We start from the raw sequence: 26,174 nt of genomic DNA on the forward strand, positions 1-26,174 counted from the left end.
CAAATGTAAAATTTTGACAACTGGTGAATATAGGTGTACATTATATGTGTGCTTATGGTATTAACAATTTTTCAACTTTTCTGCGGGTTGTAAGAGAGAGTAAGGACCCGTTAACATTTAAGTTCAGATGTTACTTGATTTTTAAAACTTCTTATTGAAGTATAACAGCTCTAACAGATGTATAACATTTATTACAGAGAAGTAAACAAATTGTAAGTGCGCAGTTGCATGCGGTTTTACAAACTGAGCATACCTATATAATAGCACCCAGATAAAGAAACTGTGTCATTAGGACCCCAGAAACCCATATAAAGCAAAGGTGAAGCACCTAGGTGGCTCAGTTGAGCAGCTGACTCTTGATTTCAGCTCAGGTCATGATCCCAGAGTCGTGGGACTGAGCCCCACATCGGGCTCTGTGCTGAACATGGAACCTGCTTAAGATTCTCTGTCTCTCTCTGTCTCTGCCCTTCTCCTCCACTCGCTCTCTCTCTCAAAAAAAAAAAAAAAAAAGGAAACTTGTACCTTTCATGTTTGAATCTGCAGCCCTCTTAGAATTTTCTTTTTGTATATAGTGGGGGAGGGGTTACATATTCTTTTTTTTTCTTCCATATTGATATCCATTTTACCCAGCACCACTTATTGAAAAGAGAATCCTTTCCTCCATCTCACTGCAGTGTCACCTTTGTGATGAATGAGCCCTGAAGACCTACCGTAGAGCATGATGACCATAGTTAACAATAGTGTATTGTACGTGCGAAATGTGCCTAAGTGTCCTCACCATTAATAAAAAGACAAAGAAAAGTATGGTAACTATGTGAAGTGATGGATATGTTACTTACTTTGATTGTGGTGAAAATTTCACAATGTATACATATGTTAAAACATCAAGGAGTACACTTTCGATATATATCATTTTTATTTGTCAATTATACTTCAATACATCCATTAAAATATATATAAGTATCCTAGACAATAGATATTACTCAAATAAAACCCACTGATTCATACTATTCTAACAATTAACTATCCACTCTGAGTCCAGTTTTCTTACATCACAGGGTAGTCAAGGCAAACAATGATGAGTGAGAAAATAGAAAGAAATCAGAGCTCAGAGTTCATATGAAACTTGCTAAAATCAGACATGTTTGCAATTCCAATTGATAGGTTACACTTCCCTTCATTTTGCTCCTTTACACTCCTGTTGAAAGGAAACAAAAGTGGAGCCATGTCCCAGCATTATCACTCCGCATGCAGGTCATGGCTGCTGTCAGCTTCTTCTCTAAGGAGCAGGCCCTCACTCCCCAGCTGTTCTGTGTCATCACGGCCTGCATATCTTCACTGTCTTTCGTCCTAATTTTCACATTCCACTTGCTGCTCCTGGGTTTGCTCTGTATCATTTCCATGTTGTCTCTGAATGACATGTGAGTCTTGTAGTTACTCTCTTTTCATGAGAGTGTTACAGTATCAAACACTAACTAAATGCCATGATATCTTTGTGAAACTGATGGTAATACTGTCAAACCTATGGAAAATTTCTTTAGACAAGGGAATAGAGAATGTATCTTTGTCAACAGGCTTCTCTGTTCATTAGATTGAGAATTTCATGCCAGCCACATTTAAAGTCTTGTATGATATTAATACTAATCAGCGTTTATTAAAATTCAGATATGTTCACAACTGTTGTAGCAGCTGAGTGCCTGTAAGTTAAATTGATTTCAGTCCTTAGATACCCATTAACAGCACTGCTTCCCATTTTGGTAATGGAGTACAGTTGTTAGGGGGTGTTTATGAAATGACGTCTATTTGATTTATAAGTAACCTTGACTAGGAAATCTCTGTGTGTTAGAATGTAAATGATCACCTCCCCCACTTTGATTGCCACTCTGCAGCTGTGCATTCCCATTTCCAAATCGTAAGAGACCAAAAAAGATCTGCAAACACAACAAATACTAAGTTAGAAGAATCTTTCACCCTCAAAGCAGATATAATAGGGGTGATAGCATTCAGAGTTGCTTTTAACCAGCCCAACTGCGAGCCCTCTAAAGGAGACTGTGTGGTGATGTAGTGAAGAGACCTCAGGAGGTTTTCTGTATTCAAAAGAAGAAATTTTTGAATTCTGGCTCAATATGCTGGCAACCTGTTCTCAGGCACATTTTAATCCTCAAGAACTTTAGAATGTGACTTGCATTGTATTGATTTGAAACATTCTATCAAAGCATGCTCCAGAGCTTTGGAGGGCAGAAAATAACACTCTCTCGATTTCTGCCCCAAATGGGACTTAAAGTTGGCTCAGAGACTTGCTGGAATCAACCTGATTGCAGAGCTCAAGGTCTTGGCACCTCTCTGATGCTCTGAAGAAGTGTACGTAGAGGGAATAGAAGGATGGACATACCGTTCCTCTGCTTCAAGAATATTCCTTTCACGGTACATGTATCTGAAGAACTTTTTTTTCATCTTGACAGAGTATGAGTGCATTGGCCAAGGAAAGATAAGAGCTACTTTTCTCTAGGGAGGGGTGCAGAGTCAGGCAAACACTTTGAGAGGGTTCCCATTCCAACCTGAGTCCACCTCCAGGTGGTAACAATCTACTTTCCAAGTTTTAACTTAAGAATTGCATCAGTTTTGGGGTGCCTGGGTGGCTCAGTTGGTTAAGCATACAACTTCAACTGAGATCATGATCTCGGGGTTCCTGAGTTTGAGCCCCACGTTGGGCTCTGCTCTGACAGCCTGTTTTGATTCTCTGTACCCCTCTCTCTCTGCCCCTCCCCCGCTTGTACTCTCTCTCAAAAAAAAAAAAAATAAAAAAAAAAAGAATTGTGGGTGTGCCTGGGTGACTCAGTCAGTTAAGTGACTTCGGCGCAGGTCATGATCTCACATGAGTTCATGAGTTTGAGCCACGCGTGGGACTCTGTGCTGACAGCTTAGAGCCTGGAGCCTGTTTCAGATTCCATGTCTCCCTCTTTCTCTCCCCCTCCCTTGCTTGTGCTTGTCTCTCTCTCAAAAATAAACATTAAAATATGCTAGGTTTCTATAAAAAAGTAAGAATTGCATCAGTTTTATTTTGAGCATAACAGCAGGCTCCACAATGTTTTGTATTTCAATGTTTTATTATTCAATATTGAAACACAATGTCCCTTACATAGGTGTTGCAAAACAAGTTTATAATAGTGCTTACTTAACTTCTAGGGGGACTCTTTATGTACTAGATTATTCTTTGTGTAACACTAAAATGGAATATTTGTATGAGACAGGTTTCCATGGGCTCCATGGCTAGAGAATTATCTCCATGCTGATGTTCTGAGTGTCTCAATTTTACTTTACAGGTAATAATGCACTGCTTCCAGAGACTATACATCTTTTTTCAGGGAACTTTGTGAGAAGGAAGCACATGAATGATTGTACAACTCAGTAGAAAATGTAAAACCATGCAAGTCACATTTGGAATAATGTAGATAATAGAAAACATGGCAAGAAAAGGGAGGTAAGAAAATATGTAACATTGAAGCACAATGACCTGTGTGCATCAGGAAGATTATCCTCACAGAAAGGAAAAGGACAAATGTATTCTCCAGGGGAAAGAATGGAGCTGTTGTTGAGATTGGAAACCTTGCTGACCTAAGGTAATATGATAACAATAACAATAATAAAACCCACATGTATTTTATGGATCATTTTTGTGAGTCTCCATTTTAGGTACTTGTCCTATCTACCACATATTACCCATCTTACGTGCGGTATACTTTAAAAATTGAGCCATCCCAAAGTGAAAAGTTTTACGTATTCTTCAACGCTGTTCATGGTGATCGTCCTCACTCTTTTTTTTTTCAGTTTATTTATTTTGAGAGAGACAGAGACAGTGTGAGTGGCAGAGGGCTGAGAGGGAGGGAGAGAGATAGAATCCCAAGTAGGCTCCATGCTACCCGTGCAGAGCCTGATGCAAGGCTTGAACTCATGAAACTGTGAAATCATGACCTAAGCCAAAACCAAGAGTTGGATGCTGAACCCACTGAGCCACCCAGGTGTCCCATGATTGTCTTCAGTCTTGTTCTGTCCTTCTTGTACTTAGATCTCTGCTTCCACCAGACTCTAACCTCTTGGCTCTATACTTTCAGCTTCACTCTTACCTCTGACCCAGTCCTGCATTTCTCCTGCAGAGCGTTGGCTGGCTTCCCTTGTCTCTCTAAACCCTGGGCTCCCTCAAGATAAACCCTCAGATCCACCCCCAGCAATTTGAGAAGTGTCTAAGTCAGCCAAGCTACCATTCATTTCCAATGTGAGTTCCTCAATTCCTGATGAAGTCTCAGACCAATGATTTCTTTCCGTAAGGAGTTTACCAGCCAGGCTAGGAGACACATGTAGAATTTGCGTGCATGTGTGTGTGTGTGTGTGTGTGTGTGTGTGTGTGTGTTCCTATCATTTTGTTTGCTTGTTTGTTTTGTATTTTTTTTTTGGAAGGGTAACTTTTGATGAGGGAAAGAATTATATGGATTCCCCTAGGCGGCCACTGTTTTAGAGGAATATAATTACATTTCTCTTAGAATTACTGTTTTTATGCTATTGTAAATCCCCATGCTTATGCAAATAGGAAAAGGGAAGAGAAGGTTTTAGAGATGGAAAAACAGGAGAGAAAGTTTTATTACTTGAGGTATGAGTAATTTACTCCTCCCAGAAGCAATATTCCCATATAGGACTTATTCTTAAAATTGATCAGGCCCACAGTGGGAAAGGTTTACTTAAATCTGCTTTCTTGAAGTCATATGCCCAAAATTGAAATATGTAATGAAAAGAGCATAGAGCTAGACAGGTCAAATTCTAGTTCACTCACTCTCTGTGTAGAAACTTGGCCAATTTAAATATTGTCAACTTCACTCTTCTTACCTGTAAAAATGGAAGTTATAATTTTATCTAACAGGGTTTTCTAGGACTATAGGAGATAATGCACACGAAAATCCCTTACACTGAGGCCTGGCCCCAGATATGCACACAAGTATTTCCCTTCCTGTCACCATTTTTGTGGATACCAACTAGTGCACTTTAATTTATTGCTCCCATTCTTGGTGGGGTTAACAGTTATCTGGGCATATTAGAATGAACTGGTTGTAGATCTCTATTGACTGTTCCTTGGCAGACATGTTTATTTATTTATTTTTTATGTTTATTTGTTTTTGAGAGAACAGAGACAGAATGTGAGTCAGTTAGGGGCAGAGAGAGAGGGAGACACAGAATCCGAAGCAGGCTCCAGGCTCTGAGCTGTCAGCACAGAGCCTGATGCGGGGCCCAAACCCACGGACCTCAAGATCATGACCTGAGCTGAAGTTGGATGCTCAACTGACTGAGCCACCCAGGTGCCCAGCAGATGTCTTTAATAATGAGCCCTTTTCCTTCTAATCATGAGGCTGTATAATATGGGTATTTCAAAAACTAAAGTTGTCTTTAAACTGCATCTACTGAAAGGGAGGATCTTTATTTATTTATTTTTTAATATATGAAATTTATTGTCAAATTGGTTTCCGTACAACACCCAGTGCTCATCCCAAAAGATGCCCTCTTCAATACCCATCACCTACCTTCCTCTCCCTCCCACCCCCCATCAACAGGGAGGATCTTTAAAATATGTTCTGAATTTGGGCACCTGGGTGGCTCAGTTGGGCATCTGACTTCCACTCAGGTTATGTTCTCATGGTCCGTGGTGCAAGCCCCGTGTCGGGCTCTGTGCTGACAGTTCAAAGCCTGGAGCTTGCTTTTGATTCTGTGTCTCCGTCTCTCTGGCCCTCCCCCTCTGTCTCTGTCTCACTCTCTCTCTCTCAAAAATAAATTAACATAAACACTTGTTTTAAAAAACATGTTCTGAGTTTGCCTAAAGAACACTATCAAACAGAGAAGAGCAATAGTCCCAAGGGAATGTTAAGTCGGAATGAAGGAGTGGAAATCTGGTTGAAGCCAGCTGATGTGTTACCGAGCTTTGTGGCCCCTTCCCCTCTTGGGGCTCTCAGGCCCTCTATACCTTCACCTGACAAAGAATGTCACAGTTGGAAGAGGTACTTATGTGTCTCCAGGCTACACAGCAAGTCTCTGCTCCTATTTGTGTTTCTGGCCCATACTCCAAGCTGGGTGCACTGGATTTCCCCAGTGCAGTCTGCTCTCTTGGTTGCTGTTGACAATTAAGATTTGCAGCCTGGAGTGATTTGTTTGAGGGAGGGAGCAGCCGCTTTGGGTGTCCTTTGCTGTGATTGGAGGAATGGGCTTTCAGCCTCCATAATAATGCACAACAGCTGCTGAAGGACATCTCATTCTAAGTGACACCACATTGGAAATGGAGAACCAGCCTCCACAGTCATTTGTACAGTCATTTGTATGATTGAATTTCCCATTTTGAGGGAGGCAGATGACATTTTTATCTCAAAACAATTTAGCTTTCTTTCTGTGTTGAGGAGGAACTAGATCTACCAGCAGAATACAAAACAGGTTATAGAAAGAGAGAGAAGGTCTTGATGGGAGGAAATGAAGCAAACCAAACAAAGCAATAAAGTGAGGAATTTGCATCCACCTGTTTTTGTGCACAATGATAACAAAATAGCTATGTCTTCCCTTGAATGCTTATTCCCTTAAATTGGCTCCCCCCAGGTGTTCATAATAAAGTTGGGGACAGCCAAAAGTTTAATTTGTATTTATCACATGGTTGAATTCCTGGGCATTTGACCTGCTTGGGAAATAGGAGAGGTGTCTGGGAGAGGAGTGAGAGCTGTCCTGAGACATCGAAGGTGCCATAGCACAAGAGCCTTGAATGATTTAGGTGGATTGTCCACTAACGGAACTCCAGCTCTATCCAATCCAGGAGTGGATGGCATAATCTTTTATCCATTGTCTTATCCAAGGTGGTGTCAGACTGTATTCTGCTTGGTTTTGTTATCTAAATCAAGAAGGGCATTGTGATGGGGAAAGGCTGGATTGTAAGACCTAACTCCATGTAGGGTCCCAAATAATGGCATTTTGAGAGAGAGAGTTGTGAACTTGAACCACCAAATATATCTTTTGCTGCAACTTCTGGGCTATTTGTGTGGTGTTTTCCAAATTTCCAAATTCCTTTCTGCTCGTTTAGAATTTATCAGAAATTCTCTTAAGACGGACCATGCATTTCCTCCTGACTTCCCTCAGGCCTCCTTTGGTACACCTCTATACATTTCACAGACAGAGTCAGAGGATTGGACCCTGGCCTTGGGAGATTACTAAGTACCACTTTGACTACATCTTCCTCTAATCTGATTTCCTTTGTAGTTGAACATGTGGTTGGATGTTCTAAGTAAACCCATATTACACATGAACATCTAATACTTGAGTCTGCTCTTAAGAAAGTGGTTTGAATCTATTTGGAAACCATAATATGTTTGCCTATGCCTTAGTGAAAAGGAATAGAACAACAAGAGCTGATTCTAAAATACAGATGTGCTGGGTACAAAGTAGGGACGCGGGACCCTCTGCAGAGTTGGCATAGAAGTGAAGGAGCAGATCTCACTGCAGCCAGATATCTAAATTCCAGGGTGTATGTGTAAGGTGGTAACATCATCCCAAAGCTATGTGTCTTTAGGGTGACTTGTTCCTCTTTATACTGACACCTCTAAGAGCAGGAGTGGAGTCAGAAAGGAAAAAGTAGCATAAAAGAGTGTTCTATCCTGGGACAACTTCTTTCCCAAAGACTTTCCAGTTTTACCAAAAACCATATGTCCTCTTTGCTCTCAGACATCAATTTGGAAATAAGGAAAATTGTCCTTTTCAAGAGCAAGAGGAAAATTTAAATGGGTCTTAGAGTCTGGTAAGAGAAAATCTGCTTAACATGAAGTGTCGTGAAATAAAATGCTTGTGAAAATAGGTGAGTGGACTGAGATCTCCTATCTCCTTATTTGGTGATGGGATTACATTTTGTCAGGAGTACCTGTTGAGTTAGTACATGAAGATGTGGAAATGATTAACTACAACTTAATTGTGAACCAAAGCTTCTCTCTATTGTGTGACAGAAAAGATGTGAAAGTTAGAGAGAAATTTATTATTTGTAAACAAGAAACACGTAGTCTTGGTAGCCATTGGCAGCCATTTCACTACCATGAGAGAAGACAACCTAAGACCAAACTAACACAGAGAGGAGGGCAGAGCCAAGCACCACAGAGAAATGGGGCCAGAGCCCTGATCAAACCATGCTTGAAGCCTACATTACCTCCAAACTGTTTATTACATGAGCCAATAAATTACTTTTGATGTTTAAGCCATCCAGCATGTTGCGTTACCTCCAACCAAATTTATCTTTTATGTCAAATATATGTTTATTTGACATAAAAGATAAAAGCCTGATGTGGGATTCAAACACACTAACGGTGAGATTGTGACCTGAGCTAAAATTGAGAGGCAAACACTTAACCAACTGAACCACACAGATGCATCCCAACCAAATATATCTTAATGGGAACAGAATTTGTTCCCAGAAATAAGGTGTTGAAAATAACAGACTATAAAAAGTGAGACTTGCTGACTGGAAACTGGGTAGAAGGCAGTGAACACACCATTACAAACTGGCAGTCATTGTCATGTGATAGCAAAACAATTAGTTAAATATAGGAATTGTGACCATGTGCCTACTGAGTCTATAGCATTAGAAAACCTGGTAAGAAAAGTTCAGTAGGTTAGAATGCCATGTGGTCTTCAATATGATTCTAAAATAAAAAGGCAAGCTGAGGCTTAAGAGGGCTTGTACAATTACAAAGCAGAAAGTATATACTTTCTTTTTTAAAGTTTATTTATTTTGAGAGAGAGAGAGAAGTGAGGGAGGGGCAGAGAGAGAGAGAGAGAGAGAGAGAGAGAGAGAGAAGCCCAAGCAGGCTCCATGCTGTCAGCACAGAGCCCAACACAGGGCTCGATCTCATGACCGTGAGATGAGTGAGGAGCAACTCCTAAGAGAAGGGGACAGGGGAACATTCTGTTTAGTAGTGAGGTGAGTGTGCATAGTAACATAATTGGTGACTTACATACAATAAATCCTCAATAAATGCTACTGAATGGATGGACTAGTCTTGAATTCTCCAGCCTTAGAAATGATTTTTACTCATTTCTCTTAGTCTGGGGATGTCTGTTTAACCTCTATGTCACCCCTATTCTCAGTCTGAGGTCTTTGTGCCTAACTTCTCAAGAAACTGTTATGACTCTTTCAAAAGTAAAGCCACCAGTAGGTCAGGCCATTTACTTGCCCCATTCCTTCTGCAAACTGAAATAGCCTCTGTTTCTAAGTCTTTGCTATCCCTCAGCCTCAACTCTTGGCTCCCCTTTGAACTTTGTGGTTTCTTCAGCCACAGTCATGAGAATTTTCTAGAAGAATCATCTTATCTTTCAGATGCAAGATTTACTTAAGGTATGAAAATGCCAATGGCAAAAGTGCAATCACATACATTTAGGAACTTAACTACCATTCACATGGGGATTCTCCATTTATTTTAAATCTCTGATTGTTACTGGTGATGAGTACAGAATGAGTACTTCCTGAGTCCTATTTCTAACCAACAATAAACATGGAAAATCCTCAAGCCAGTTTTTGAGGGGTTTCCTCATTGAGCTTTCTTGCCAACTGACTGCCTTATTCCAACCAAACATGTGGAACACAGACAAAGTTCCGGAAGAGTGATCATTAGTTGACTATAAATAACTGGGAGACAAATGGCCACTGAAAGTACAAGGAGGATTCTCCTGGCAACTAATATGACACAGAAGAAATGGAAATGGATAACTGCTTCCTTCTTCTTGGTACAAATATAGAGAAATGGAATCGTTTCTCAATGTCTTAGAAATAAGAAAATTCATTCTTCTAAAAAATAAGGTAATAAAATCTTTGGGAGAAAAGGAAACTCGGAATCACACCATCTTGCAGCATAACTACAAATAAGAAACTCAGATAATTTCAAATAGAAACACATGGTATACGGTATTACCACTGTGAATCCTGCTGTCTGAAACCAACACAAGAATTTAAAATATTGATTCTGGCAACACTTTTATGACTTTCTGAAAAGGAAACGTGGACTGCCATTTTGCAGAAAGGATAATCTCAAAAATATGACCATCTTGAGAACAAGAACATGCAGACATTGGACTCTTTATTTCTTGTCTATTATTGCTAGATTTCTCAGAATTTACAAAAACAAAACAAAATACTTTGGTAGCATTTCCTAAGTTGGAAAAAAATAAGAATCTCCTATCTGGCATGTCAGATTAGTCATTGAGAAAAATGCAAATTAAAACAGCTTGTGAGGAAAATGTGATATTCTGTGAATATATCTAACAGGTTTAAAAAAGAAAGTGGTAGAGGATAAAAGGAAGCTTATGATATTAAGAATAGCTTATGTGAGTTGTTCAAAAATATCTATCAGGGACTTGCATGCTGAGAGCTTCATAGCTAAGCACTGGAAAATGTCATAGCCTCTTTTATTAAATAATGGTCATTTATTGACCATTTAGTATTAATTCCAAATACTAAATTTTTTGTTACTGTATTTTTTAAAGCAAAATATATTTAATGAGAAAATCACGAGAACTAAAAACTCAAGATAATTTCAAATTTTGCACCAAATAAACTATTTGTGAAATTAAGGATTTTTTTTCCAAAGAAAGTCATATTTTAAATGCATATATACTGTATTTCTCTTATGGTAGGAAATGGGTGTGAATCTCAAGATTTGTGTCTAGAATATGACATAAGTGAGTATTGGCATGTTCTCAGATAATTCCCAGTCATCCAGAAAAATTGTAGGCAGGGTGGGGGATGAGGAGAATCAAAGTCAAAAGAAAGAAGTAAGTGACTTTGAACTTCCAATAGTCATGGAGAGATAATGGCTGTGACCAAAGCTACAGCATTAATAGAAAGGCGGTAGAAGAAGGAGTGGTATGTGGTGCAGGGCGGGGGGGGAGGGGGTGTTGTTTTTTGTTTTTTGTTTGCTTTTTTTTTATTATGAAATTTATTGTCAAATAGGTTTCCATACAACACCCAGTGCTCATCCCAGCAGGTGCCCTCCTCAACGCCCATCACCACCCCTCCCCTCCCTCCCACCCCCCATAAACCCTCAGTTTATTCTCAGTTTTTAGGCATCTCTTATGTTTTGGCTCCCTCCCTCTCAACCATTTTTCTTTCTTCCCCTCCCCCATGGTCTTCTGTTAAGTTTCTCAGGATCCACATAGGAGTGAAAACATATGGAATCTGTCCTTCTCTGTATGACTTATGTCACTTAGCATAACACTCTCCAGTTCCATCCATGTTGCTACAAAAGGCCATATTTGGCAGGGGGTTTTGATCTGATGCCCTCCCTTGCTGGTGGTGTAAAGGGAGATCAAGAGTTGATTTCAGGAGTGTGTGAAATCATGGAACATTTGCCTTGGAAGAGACCTTTGATGAGCTCCCACCCTGCATTTGACAGACAGGCAGACCAAGCTGGGCTGGAGGGTTAGCTCGGGGTCACGGCGTGTCTTTAGCTCTTGTTGGCTGATGACCATTTTTATAGGTGAGAGCATCTTTGGTCCTCAGCACCACAAACACAAAATCTTTGAAGGCTCTGCCCTTGGGAAAGAAGAGTAGGTTTAGTTTCATTTTCTAAATTTTCATTTTCTGTCTTTTAAAAGCAGCTTCAAAACTGTACAATAGAAAATACGTACTTTGAAAATTCTAAAGTAACCAAGATTTTTCCTATGACTTGAATTTTGGATCCACCCGGGGGCCACGGTGAAATTTAGAGGTGAATTTTAGAATCCCAGAATATTTGCTTTTAAAAGGCCTTAGAGAGCATGTAAAAGCATATCTTTTTTAAAACTGGAAAGAGTTGTTTTTATGGCTATCTCCCATGCCAGCATTTCTCAGGAAGCTAAGTGACTACAGAGCAGAAAGTGGGGCTGTCTCTCTCGACCTCCACTCTGACACTACTCCCACTGTTCCCTGCTTCCTCTCTTGCTCCCCTTTCTTCCTTAGCAAGAAAAGAAGAGAGAGAAATCTGAAATTCTCATAGTGACCTATAGAGGTATTTGATTGTGCTACTATATAAAGCCTTTTAAGTATCTGACATTTTTGCCAACAATCTGTAGTGTCTATTTGGGGAAGTCATTATTCAGGCAAAAAATCACTAGTCTGGGCCTCTCATTTATAAACCATTGTGCACGGACTGTTTTGGAACTGCACTTTAAGAACCCCTGATGAAAAATGATTCTTTCCTCCATGCATTCATTCAGCAAATGTTTATTGACAACTTACTCTCTGCCAGAAACTGCTAGGTATGGAGAGAAAAAAAGTCAAAACACAAGCCCTTGCTCTGAGGGGTTTACAGTCTAGTGGGAAAGAAAGACCTGTGTCAAACATAAGTACACTCCCATGTTATGGGTGATGTGCCTCAACAACTGTTGATAGCACAGTACTTAAGCGTGTGGATACTTCACTCACGCGGCCAGTGAGGCATCTCACTTGTAGGCACTTCTTAAAAATTACTTAAATCTCTGAATTTCAGTTTTCTCATTTTCATCCTGGAGACAAATACTAGTTCCTATGGCATAGGATGTTATAAGAATTGAGTGATATATAATTTATAACATTACTGGCACATGGTAAATGCTCAGTAAATGTTAGCCATTATCATTATTCTTTCTACGGTAGAAGCACAAAAAAAGTGTCTTATTTGACTTGAGAGGGTCTAAAGATGCTTCATGGGAAGATTCTACTCTGCCAAGTCTTGAAAATGCACCAAATTTCTGCCAGATAATTGTGGAGAGAAATAGATTGTGGGCGAGAGGAGTTATATGAGTAGAGTGCTGAAAGCAGGACACAACCTGACACACTGGAGAATCTTCAGGCCTTAGGGAGTAGCCAATGCTTGGGATGCAGGCCTGGCTCTTCTATATATAAGACAGAGGCAGGGACTGGGCACCAGAAAGACCTGGTTCTGTCCTACTCTCCATGCCCTATGCTAGCCACTCCAATGCCTTGGCCTTAGGTTACTTACTGGGGAATTAAGGTGGTAAAACTAGATGATTTCTACTGCCCCCTAGCACCAAATTCTATGGTTTTAACTTAGGATCTAATCAGGTCAAGCCAGAAGAGTTATCTTGCATTCTGGGCAAAACCAATGAGTGTTATAAGTTGGCACACTGCTTAACAAAGGTATCAGGGCTTTAAGGAACTCTTCGTGGGGAGGTGGGGAAGTATGAGGAAAGGATGGAGGCAGACTCCTGAGCAGCCACCACATTAAAAGATTGACTCATTCTTATAGCACACTAAGCACTTCCTGAAAAGTGTAGGATTAATATGACATGTATTTGTACTGTCTTGAAAACTAGTGAACTTGTTCAGTTGCTACTATTCTCTGTTCAAGTGCGTCTGCTTCTGTCATTATGCTGTTTCTCAATCAATGGATATAAATAATAATGTGGGGGATCTGGAAACAGTTTTAACCTGTTGAACAGGTTAACCTGTCTTAAGTAGGACAATCCTGAGAATCACTAGATACTGCTAAATTGCTATGAATTGACTTTTATCCCAAGGCTAAAGATTCATCCATACCACATGAAGCTTAAAAAAAGTTTTTTAAGAAAGTAAAATGATGCCAAGGCAGATAGAATAATACTAAGGGAAATAAAATACGACCAAAAATGGAGAAGCATCCCCTGAAGAATGAATAGTCTTAGAACTTTTGGAGCTTTTCTATATCAGAAGTCTTTTTTGTTGTTGTTGAGTTTTTCATTTTAATTCCAGTATTGTTAAGCTACAGTGTTATGTTAGTTTTGGGTGTACAGTATAGTGACTCAACAATTCTGTACATTACTCAGTGCTCATTGTGATAAGTGTACTCTTTAATTCCCATCACCTATTTCACCCATCTCCTCCATGCACCTCCCCTCTGGTAACCATCAGTTTATTCTCTGGAGTTAAGAGTCTGTTTCTTGGTTTGTCTCTCTCATTTTTCTCCTTTGCTCATTTGTTTTGTTTCTTAAATTCCACATGTGAGTGAAATCATATGCTCTTTGTCTTTCTCTGAATTATTTCACTTAGCATTATACTCTCTAGCTCCATCCATGTTGTTGGAAATGGCAAGATTTCTTTTTTATTTAAATTCAAGTTAGATAACATACAATGTAGTCTTGTAGTAGAACCCAGCAATTGTGTCTTACATATGACTACCAGTGCTCATCCTGAAAAGTACCCTCCTTAACGTCCATCCCCCATTTAACTCATACCCCCTACCACATTCCCCTCTAGCAACCCTGTTTATATTTAATAGTCTCTTGTGGTTTGCCTCCCTCTCTGTTATCTTATTTTTCCTTCCCTTCCCCTATGTTCATCTGTTGAGTTTCTCAAATTCCAATATGAGTGAAGTCATATGATATCTGTCTTTCTCTGATTTATTTCGCTTAGCATAATACCCTCAAGTTCCATCCACTTTGTTGCAAACGGCAAAATTCCATTCTTTTTCATTGCGGAGTAGTATTCCATTGTATATATATACCACATCTTCTTAATCTATTCATCAGTTAATGGACATTGGGCTCTTTCTATAATATAGCTATTGTTGATAGAGCTGCTATAAACATTGGGGTGCATGTGCCCCTTCAAATCAGCATTTTTGTATCCTTTGGATAAATTCCCAGTAGCACAATTGCTGGGTCATAGAGTAGTTTTATTTTTAATTTTTTGAGTAACCTCCATACTGTTTTCCAGATTGGCTGAACCAATTTGAATTCCCACCAACAGTGCAAAATGGTTCCCCTTTCCCTACATCCTTGTCAACATCTGTTGTTTCCTGAGTTGTTCAATTTAGCCATTCTGACTGGTGTGAGGTTTTATCTCATTGTGGTTTTGGTTCGTAGTTCCCTGATGATGAGTGATTTTTTTCATGTCTATTAGCCATCTGGGTATCTTCTTTGGAAAAGTGTCTATTCATGTCTGTTGCCCATTTCTTCACTGGATTATTTGTTTTTCTTCACCCAATTATTTGATTATTTGGGTGTTGAGTTTGGTAAGTTCTTTATAGATTTTGGGTACTGAACTTTTATCTGATATGTCATTTGCAAATATCTTTTCCCATTCCATCAGTTGCCTTTTAGTTTTATTGATTGCTTCCTTTGCTGTGCAGTTTTTTTTTTTTTTGATGTAGTCCTAATAGTTTATTTTTGCTTTTATTTCCCTTGCCTCAGGAGACATATCTAGAAAAATGTTGCTTCAGCTGATGTCAGAGAAATTACTGCCTATAGTGTCTTCTAGGATTTTTATGGTCAGGTCTCGCATTTAGGTCCTTGATCCATTTTGAGTTTATTTTTGTGTATGGTGTAAGAAAGTGGTCCAACTTCATTCTTTTGCATGTAGCTGTCTAGTTTTCCCAGCACCATTTATGAATAGACTTTTTTCCATTGCATATTCTTTCTTCCTTTGTCAAACATTAGTTTACCATATAATTGTGGGTTTATTTCTGGGTTTTCTATTCTGTTTCATTGATCTATGTGTTTATTTTTGTGTCGAACCATACTTAATACATCTTTGTAATATAACTGGAAGTCTGGAATACATCCAGTTTTGTTTTTCTTTTTCAAGATTGCTTTGGCTATTTGAGGTCTTTTGTGGTTCCATACAAATTTTAGGATTATTTGTTCTAGTTCTATGAAAAATGCTGTTGGTATTTTGATAGAGATTGCATTAAATCTGTAGATTGCTTTGGGAAGTATAGACATTTTAACAACATTTGTTCTTCGAATCCTTGTGCATGGAATGTCTTTACATTTCTTTGTATTATCTTCAGTTTCTTTCATCAGTGTTTTATAGTTTTCAGAGTACGTCTTTCACTTCTTTGGTTAAATTTTTCCTAGATATCTTATTATTTTTTACGCAATTTTAAATGGGATTGTTTTCTTAATTTCCTTTTTGGCTGCTTCATCATTAGTGTCTCTGTCAGAATTCTTGCACTGAAGATGCTAATAATATGAGAAGAATTATGGACTTTCTGTAATCACTCCCCACCTGTATGCGTTTGGAAGCTCCCTAAGACACAATTTACATAAAAGAGATTTGCATGGCAGAAATTACACCAGACTCTGATTGGTCCTACTTGGCACTGACTTCACATTTCAAAAGCCCAAGTGAGCTCCATGTTTAAAGATAGGATTCATTCATTGTGGAAACTGCCCTAGGAAGGCTGCTGAACATAGGTCAGTATCTCCAAAACAGTCTTTACCCTAACCCAAGGACATGATCCTCCCTCCATTAGGCACATCTCAGAATATTCACAGAGATGGTGTTCTGGGATGTTTAGGCTCCAATGTAAGAAATGCAGAGCGGTAGTGGGGGATTTGAGACTGGAAGGGACAAAAGTGTGAAAATCACTTGTTAACTGGGGCTAAAATGGCATGCATCCTTCAGTCTGTGCACAGGGTTCAAACTATGACCTGAAAAGTATTTAACATTAACAGAAGGCATTGTCTACTCCCACCACCCCCATTCACCTATGCTCTTCTCACAGGCTAAGCAAGAGTTCTTCTCTTTGTGCCTGGTTACCTACCCTCTCAAGCAGCTCCTTCTCATCCCCTGAACTCCCTATCCCTCACTCTGTACTAGGCAGAGCTGGGTTGTATTATGGGCAATGCCTGCCTAGAAAAGGAAATTAGTTTGTTTCTGTGTGGATTCAGAGGATAGATGTAGAGCCATTCAAATAGATCGGGATCAGCATGGGCTCCCTAGTTGGATATTCAGTTCTAGATCTTTAGAGGGTCAAATGGGGATCTAGATGACCATTGACTAGTTATAGACTTTGCTGAGGAAAACATGGGCCTCTGGCTTTATCACCTTTCTTCCAATGACAGTTCATGACTTAATGATGTCTTTCATTCATTTAAATTAGTTGAATACTAGATAGAACTTAGGAATTGCCCATAAATAAGTTAAAAATAAGGCAGTCATTGAGACATTCACATCAAAATTCCCTAAATGTATGCACAGAGACAGGAGAAAGTCTAGGCAACTCAGAAATAAAAGAAATTTCCAAAATACCATGGTTGGAAAAAAAAGTCGGGGGATTTGGAGTGAACTATCAGCATCCATTTATTGGAAGCACAAAAGGATGAGCACTCTTTGGCAGATATTCCCAGCATTGTCTAAAAAACAAACCCAGAAACCTTCAGCCCATCCTAATGATACATTTGTGAATATGCCATTCTTCTGAACTGGTGAACTCTAGAGCCTGTGGTTTGGTGTATGGGAACTGATTGCTTTGCTTAAATTATACAAAGATTTCATTATTACAATTTCCTTGTCTTTATGGATTCCTCCTAGCATTCCCCATCTTTGATAAGAATTTAATCAACAAATAAGTTCTTTTCTCTTCAAAAATCTCAATTTAGGGCAGTAGCAATTTTTTTTTTTAATTTCAAGAGGCTTTTTTCTCACTTCTACTTATATAAATAATTTAAGTTATTGTGATTTTTGGTCTTTATTTTTCATTCTTAGAAAAATCTTCTGTTTGTGGTTGGATAATTTGGGTCCTGGATGTATCTTATGGTCCTGACTGTATCTAAACTCTGAACCAACAATTTGGTGGAGTTCTCACTCTGAAGTCATCATAGCTTACATATTTGGTAATCCACAATGTTTCATACACTGAAATACAGAAACCACGGAAACAAATCTTGCTACAGTGTTAACATCATATAGATGCTTCAGGGTAATAGGCAGCAAGTGTATCAAATTCCATTGCATTCTGGACTGTGCGCTAGCCGAGGTGGGAAGACATCATAAGAGAGATGTGGGGAAAAAAACAGAACTCCCCATGATGACCAGCACTGCCATGTAAAGAAAGTCAGAAAGTACTGGAGTGAAGGTGCCAGAAAGAAGTGAGAAGATGGATTTTTAACGCCTGCAGGACACACACAATTTGCATGTTTTATTTCATTTAATCTCCACCCAAACCTCTACTGTTTTATAAATGAGGAATCTTGTGTGTCCAGAGATGAAGCAACTTAGTCAGAGAACTAAGAAGTGATGGTGCCAAGATGAAAATCTTGCTATAATTTCAGGTTCAGGAGAAAGAACTTGCTGGGAGGACAAGTTTACCCCCTTACTGACTGGTGCACGAAAGTTTGTTGTTTCAATTAAATGAACTTTATGTGGTCGTTTTCTAACTACATTCTTAAAATAATTACTGTTCTGAAGCTCGTTCAGTGGCTCCGGGATGTTTTATTTTAGTTTCATTCATAAAATAGAGTTCCACTGTCGAGAAAATGCACGTGTTATATACCAATGCCTAGGAAATAATGAAATTAGTTGTTTAAATGATTACTGGTGAATTTCATAAGTAAATGTAACACATTGTGACTTATAAAGAAAGGATTCTATTAAGAAGAAGACACTTCTTTGTTGCTGTGCAATTGGAATTCTGTCACCATCCCATTTCTTTCCTCTTTTTAGCAATATTTAGTGAAAGAATTCATATTGTTTGATTATATCTTCTGATGAACAAGCTCTCTGCAACCCACACCAGTCAGGGCGCAATATCTGCCATGTCACCCAAGCTACTCTAGTCTGTGACTACTTTGTTGGCCAAATCGAGCCAGCCAAATTCAAGGTCTTTTTTTTTTCTCTCTCTCGTTGTATGTGACCTCTCTGAAACATTCAGTATAGATGATGGCTCCATTCTGCAAACCCTTTCCTTCCTTATTTTTGAGGATAGTGCATTCTCCTGGTTTCCCTTTTGCTTCCCTAACACCTCTCTCTCTCTCTTTTAATGTTTATTTATTTTTAATAGAGAGAGGAGGGAGGGACAGACAGAGGGGACAGAGGATTGGAAGCCGGCTCTATGCTGACAGCAGAGAGCCTGAGGTGGGGCTTGAACTCACAAACTGCGAGATCATGACCTGAGATGAAGTTGGACACTTAACCAACTGAGCCACCCAGGTGCTCCCCTAACACCTCTTTCTCAGTGCTCACTGCTGGATCTTCCTTTTCAGTTCAGCCCCTAAATATTGGAGAGATCAGCACTCTCCTCTCTGTTCCTCTTAGCCACCCTCTCCAGTCCCATGGCCTTCACTATTATCTACATGCTCAATAACTGATCCCTACCTTTAGTTTCAGGTTCATGTATTAATGAATCTCCACTGAGAAGTCTAACAGGTCTTACATTTAATGTGCCCAAAATAAAATTCTTGATCTCTCCCCTCTCAACCCATTCCTTGCCTATTCTGTCCATCTTGGTAAATGACTGTATTGTCTACCCATTTGCTCAGAGTGAAAACATGAGGAGTCATCCTTGACTCCTTTTTCCTTTACTTCCTACAGCCAATTTATCAGTAGGTCCTATCAACTCTATCTCCAAAATATATCTTGAGTCACTTTACCTTGCCACTGACAGTTTAGTCCAAATAACCGTAATTTCTCCTTGGTTCCTGCCCCAGCCTTCTGCTTCCACTCTTCCCCATTCCTGAATGATCTGTTCTCCATACCATAGTTCAGGGGTTCTGAAACACAGCACCACTGATATTTTAGACTGTTTGCTGTGGGGGCTGTCCTGGGCATTATGGGATGTTTAGCAGCTTCCCACTAGATGTCAGCAGCACTCACCAGTTGTGATGACCAAAGAGTATCTCCAGACGTTGACACATGTCCCCTAGGGGGAAAAATCACCCATGTTGAAAACCACTGCCATAGCCAGAATAATTTGTATCTAAAAAATGAATCATGATTAATACTAATAACAAATATTAAAATAAAAAATGAAATTAAAACTATGTCACTTCACTACTTTGAATCCTCGAGTGACTCCCCAAGTCCTTCATCATGTCAAGGAAGGCTCTGCATGATCTAGCCCATGCCAACTTCAGCTTGACTTTGAGGTCCCTGTTGGCCTTATTTCTATTCCTTACATGAATTAAGCTCATTCTTGCCTCAGGGCATTGCACTTACTGTTCTACCTAGGATGCCTCTCCTGTAACTTCCAAACTTCTTCATGGCTATTCTCACCACATATTGGACTCAGCTCACCACCCCACTTTACATTTCCAGGTCTGCTTTCTTCATGGCATCTATAGTTACTTGAAATTACTTTATCTATTTGTTTACTTGTCTGTTTCCCCAGCTACAACATAAATTCTGTAGAGGAAGCCCCTAGTCTGTTGTATACCCCTCCTACACCTCCAGCACCTAGAACAGTGCTGGGCACATAAGTTAAGTGCCTGAGAAATACTCATTGAGTTTTAAAATTCTTCACGTCTTGGCGTAACATATTGATACGGTTATATGTGAAGCTTCACAGTCTAATGTTTATAGGTGTTTTTAATAGAACAGGATACCGGTCACACAGAGCTCAAATGAATTCCTGTGTTTGATGAAAGTGTGGAGAGTGTCCCCTTTGTAAAGGAAAGCTGCCCATGTGATTGGATTGTGATCGGAGCCCAAATGCCAATAAACAAAGTTTGGCAAAGTTACCACCACGAAGCTCATCTTTCTCAAGTGACCTAAGCCGTGTTGAAACCCATTCCCAGAGGTGAAAGCCTCATGAATCTATCTATTGTGCCATCGAGCCTTCTGTTTGATATAGGCTTTGTCAGGGGGATGAGGTATTGACGTTTTAATGTCTGTGGATTATGGTAATGCGCTTAACTATATTGATCTGTTCAGCATTCTGTACTTGCTTTGGCTGCCATCCCAAAAACTCCAAGAGAAGGAGGTGTCCAGATGGCCATCACATGGGCTATGAAAAGGGATCAAAGAAGCAGCACATCAGTGTAATTCATAAAATAGTAGTCATCAAATTTTGACACGTCACTTAAGCCACAGGCCTAATGCGAAGGTGCTTAATGAGCTAAATTAATCCTACCAGTGACAAAATTGGTGTGTGTGTGACAAGAATGTGGACTTCCCAGCTGACCTGCAGTCTGGGAGCCACAGAGAAGTAACTTTCCATGGGTGAGCCCTGGGGCTCTGCCATTCAGGCAAGGATCTCAGAAGCAATGCAGGAATGGGCCACACAGACAGGAGGTGCAGAGTACTGGCGGGTCCAGGCGGACCTGGCAACAGAACCAAGACAAGAGTTAGTGGAGTGAAAAGTACTCAGGGTCTGAAGTTGGGCGGGCCTGGATTTACCCCGGCAGCTCTGCTGCTTACTAAAAACTTTTTTTTTTTTTTACTACTAACTTCTTATCTGCGTGCCTGCCCTGCTTCCTGGTTATTTCTTTATACCTTCCTTTTTTTTTTTCACCTATAAAATGAGGGAAATCATATTTCTTTTCTCCTAAGATGGTAAGAGTGTAAACTATGCTAATATAAAGTACCTAGAGTGGAATAAGCATATAGTTCTCCTTTCCTTTTTTTCTATTCCCTTCCAGACTTTGTAGCGTCTGCCCTAATTAAGACACTATGTGCATTTCCTACCTGACCTTGAAACAGCAAGGACCTTCAGAGAAGGAGCCCAGAGTCAATCTTCTGTTCTCAGCAGCTTTTGTCAACTGCCTCAGAGGGAAGATTAGCCTGTGTGAGGTGCTGACATTGAGTTACCCTCTGTTCTGTAAAGGTGATCTAAGGTTTGGCAGGAGCTGTTGGGGAGGGAGCGCTAGGGGAGCATCTGTGCCCACCTGCTAGCCCACAGGAGAAGAGCAGGGAACAGCAGACCCCCGTCCTGCCAGGCTTATCCCCATCACAGATGCCACCGACACTTTACAGCCATTATAATAAAAGCTGAGTCTGCCAGCCCTGGCTTCATGAGGCAAGGGGATAAACAATAGCTAGCAGATTAAATAACACGGGACATTTTATATTCAAGTTTGAGAGCTTACTAGAAACCGAGAGCTTAATAAATAAAAAGGACTGCAATAGACTTTAATAAAGCAAACAGACCAAGGAGTCATTCATTTACAATATGAAGGATTTGTTTTCCAGGGCAATCATGCAAAAAGGCTTAGCCTATCCTGCAGATGAAAAAGTAGCCTGACCCTATCCTGCCCAGCTGAATGAACTCTGCAAACAGGATTTTCAAAGTGCTCTTTTTCAATTAATGTTTTAATATTTTGAGCCTTTTCATGGAAATTATAGCTTTAGCTGTTCAAGATGACTTAGCGACTGCCTGATTTACAAATGCACCCAAGCAATGCCAATGGCCTTTGCAAATTAGATTTTTAAAATAATTCACATGGTGGCTTTTTTAACGTACTCAAGTGCTTTCCATATGCCGCCTTCCAGCCTCATTCTGAAGCACAGATTTTTCAGAGCCTCGGACACATTTCAACTTTCCTTTCATACTCTTCCCTTTCCCTTTTAGATAGCCCCAACACCACTTTTATTTATCACATAATGAAAAGAGAACCACAGGGCTCAAGATGATGAGATGTCAACATTAAGGCTTCCTTCCCATTGAGTCTCAGATCATCACCAGATCTTCAACCCTCTCTCATCATTTTGCATTTATATTGTTGTCATAGTGTCTTGCTGTTTTGATCTACTCTATACACTGTGACAAAAGTATTCTTAAAACATCATTCTTACCACATCGTTCCCTGCTCAAGAAATACAAGAGCACCCTGCTATTTCCGGTCTAAATTTTCAACTCTTCATCCTGACTTGTTTCCCCCACTTTTAAAAATAGACTATTTTTTTAGAGTTTTAGGACCACAGCAAAAATTCAGCAGGGATTATAAAGAGTTCCCATACGCTCCTTGACCTCACACATGCACAGGCTCCCCACTATCAACCTCCTGCATGGAAGTGGTGATTTGTTAAAATCGATGAGCCTACATTGATGAGTTATCACCCAAAGTCCATAGTTCATTCATGATGCTGCACATTCTTTGGGTTTTGACAAATGTACAATGACATATATCCACCAATGTGGTAGCATATAGAATAGTTTCACTGCCCTAAAAATCCTTTGTACTCTGCCTATTCATCCCTTGTTTCCTCCCCGATCCCTGGCTACCACTGATCCTTTTACTCTGTCCATAGTTTTGCCTTTTCCAGAATGTCATATAGCTGGAATCCTATATCATGCAGCCTTTCTAAATTGGCTTTTTCCACTTAGTGATGTGCATTCAAGTTTTTTCCATGTCTTTTTGCCCTTTTTAGTGCTGAATTCATTGTCTGGATGTACCACAGTTTATTTATCCATTCACCTACCAAGGGACATCTTGGTCACTTCCAAGTTTCCACAATTATGAATAAAGCTGCTATAAACATCTGTGTAGGCTTTTGTGTGGACATAAGTTTTCATCTCATTTGGGTACCTCCTGAGAAGCATGATTGCTGAAATGTATAAGAATGTCCTGGGTTTTTTTTTTTTTTTGTAAGAAATTGCCCAAATGTCTTCCAAAGCAGCTATCCCACTTTGCATTCCCAGCAGCAGTGAATGAGAGTTTCTGTCGTTCCACATCCTCACCAGGATTTGGTGTGTTGCCAGTGTTTGGGGTTTTCATCATTTTAATAAGTGTGCAGTGTGACTTTTAAATCCATCTTTTGGGACACCCAGGTGGCTCAGTCGGTTAAGCATCTGACTCCTGATTTCAGCTCATGTCATAATTTCATGGTTCATGAGTTCCAGCCCCAGATCAGTCTCCGTGCTGACATTGTGGAGCCTACTTGGGATTCTCTGTCTCTCTCCCTCATTCTCTGCTCCTCGCCTGTTTGTGCCTGTGTTCTCTCTCTCTCAAAAATAAATAAACTTTAAAAAATCCCTCTTTCAATTCACCTTGTCTTTCAAAATGTATTTTCACTCTTCTCGAACAAAAGCCTTGACTGTTGTCTAGCTTGTGTTCTGGGTTCCCACCAGCCTCTGTCCCAGTTCTGTGCCTTTGCCCATGTTTATTCCCACATAAAAGTCTGCTCCCTTCTGTATCAAAGCATCTTATGCCCTTCTTTGTGGGATCTTCTTCACTGTACCAGACATTACTTTTTTTCTCTCTTGCTATGAATTTCTCTAAGGATATGGCTCTCAGCCTTCAAGAACTTTAAGTTATACTAATGGCTGGGTCCCATACCCAGAGATCCTCATGTTATTGAGTTGGGTTCATGGGCTTTTAAAAGTCTTCCAAGTGATTCTAAATATGCCACTAATGTTGAAAACAAGCACTAGGACGTGTAGTCCTCACCGGACAAATTCTTTACTATATACTAAGTACATTATATAATGAAGTTCTCTGGAGGTAGGACTCAGCATTGGTATTTTTTTTAAGTTTACGTATTTATTTTGAGAGAGAGTGAGAGAGAGCGAGCAAGTGGGGGAGGGGCAGAGAGAGAGAGGGAGAGAGAATCCCAACTAGGATCCACACCATCAGCACAGAGCCCTACACAGGGCTCAAACTCACAAACCATGAGATCATGATGCAAATTAAAGTTGGATGCTTAACTGACTGAGCCACCTAGGTGCCCCTCAGCACTAGTAGTGTTAAAAGCCCCCTAGGTGATTCCAGTGGATAGTTAAGGCAGAGAACCACTGGCATTCTACCTTGCAATTTGCTTCATATTTTATCTACCCAAGTAGATTGCCAATTAATAAATGGTGTTTCTGCATTTTGATTGCTGATCCCATACCACTCCTCCATCTTTAACACATGCCACAATACTGAACACACCACAGAAAATAGTAAATAAATATGTATGTAGATAAGTACATCTGGTGGACTGTTTGATTTTTCCCCATATAGGGTCCATGGGTTAGAGGCAAGATCATGTATTTAAATCTCAAATGGGTCACTATCTTCACTCAGATTAAATTCCCATCTCACAGCCAAAGGCTAAATATTTACTCTTGCTAATTTCCCTCCAAATGTATCTGATCCTCTAGAGCAGGAACCAGCTGAACACGTGTAGATGATTTAGTACAGTCTATTAAACCACTGAGGAAAAGAAGAATGTCAGTAAGAGATGAGGCAAAAAGCATTTACATTCATTACTATTTTTTTTGTTTTGAGGAATTTGCTGCTGCTTTCTCTGTAATTGTGTTATAATGCCTTCAATACCAACTGCTGACTTAAAAAAAAAAAGATAACAGTAAGATAGTTAACAAGACAACAAATGCCACTTGCTGGCTGAGCTGAGTTTCTAGGTTTTTCTTGCCCACTCCAGCCCATCCTGAAAATACGATTCAGCCTTCTAGAAATTAGTCTGCATTTCTTTCCCAAGTGCAAAGTAGATCAGGAAAAACCCACTGATGGTCAGTCACAGCAAAGCTGCCAAGGGATGAATTCTTCCCCATATAGTGAGACCACAAATTAGCCCATTGACTCGGTTGTCAGCAGTAGTGTTTGGACTTTGCCTTTCCCAAAATTCACCTTTTTAAAGGTTTCCTGTTCATTATACCAGAGCAGTAAGAAGGGTTATTTTGTGAAAATATATTGTTTTCAAGGATGCAGGTGATGTTGAAATGAACTAAGCTCATCAAAATGCGGAAGCTGGTTTCTGGTTCAGGAGGTTGACTGAAAACCTGTATTTATTTCTCCTTTCCAGTGTCCCATAGAAATGACAGTAAAGATACCGGAAGAGGGATAAACCCATAATAATATGTGAGACTCATCCTTTCTTTTCCTCTTTCAAAAAAAAAAATCTCCTTCAAGAATCCTTTACACATTTCTCTAAAAAGAGTTGATAACATTTCCCAATACCACAACAATGTAGAAATCCACCCTCTCCTTTACCATTTATATGCTCTTCTAGGACCATATTGTTGACCGTATATGTCAGCTATACATTATGAGCTGGCTTGTCATTGATGGGTCAAGCTTTGGAATGTCTGCCATGCCTACAACCCTTTTCAGAGAGATCATCCCTAAAGGGGCCTTGCTGGTGCATAATGCCTTAGGGGAATGAAGCAGGGTAGCCAATCAATAAACCTGACTGGAGACACTTTAGGGGGCCAACAGGTGAGCTTTGGCTAAATAGGTCTCTCTCAAGGAGTTCTGAACTTAACGGCATTAGAACGAACCATTCATTTTGGGAACAAAGTGAAATGCAAAAAGAGAGAAGGTAAGACACTGAAGTTGTGAATACTCAGAAGCAATAAGGGGCAATAAATAGAAGCCACGTAGAAGAGAGAAGGAAAGTAGAGAGAAGGTGGTGGGAAGCAGCAGGAACAGTAAAAACAAGGATAAAAAGTAAATGAATGAAGGCAACAGAAGCTAGATGGGGCTTCGGCAAATCCTTTTAAAAG

The sequence above is a fragment of the Acinonyx jubatus genome, chromosome A1, assembly GCF_027475565.1.
Source record: "Acinonyx jubatus isolate Ajub_Pintada_27869175 chromosome A1, VMU_Ajub_asm_v1.0, whole genome shotgun sequence".
NCBI lineage: Eukaryota > Metazoa > Chordata > Mammalia > Carnivora > Felidae > Acinonyx > Acinonyx jubatus.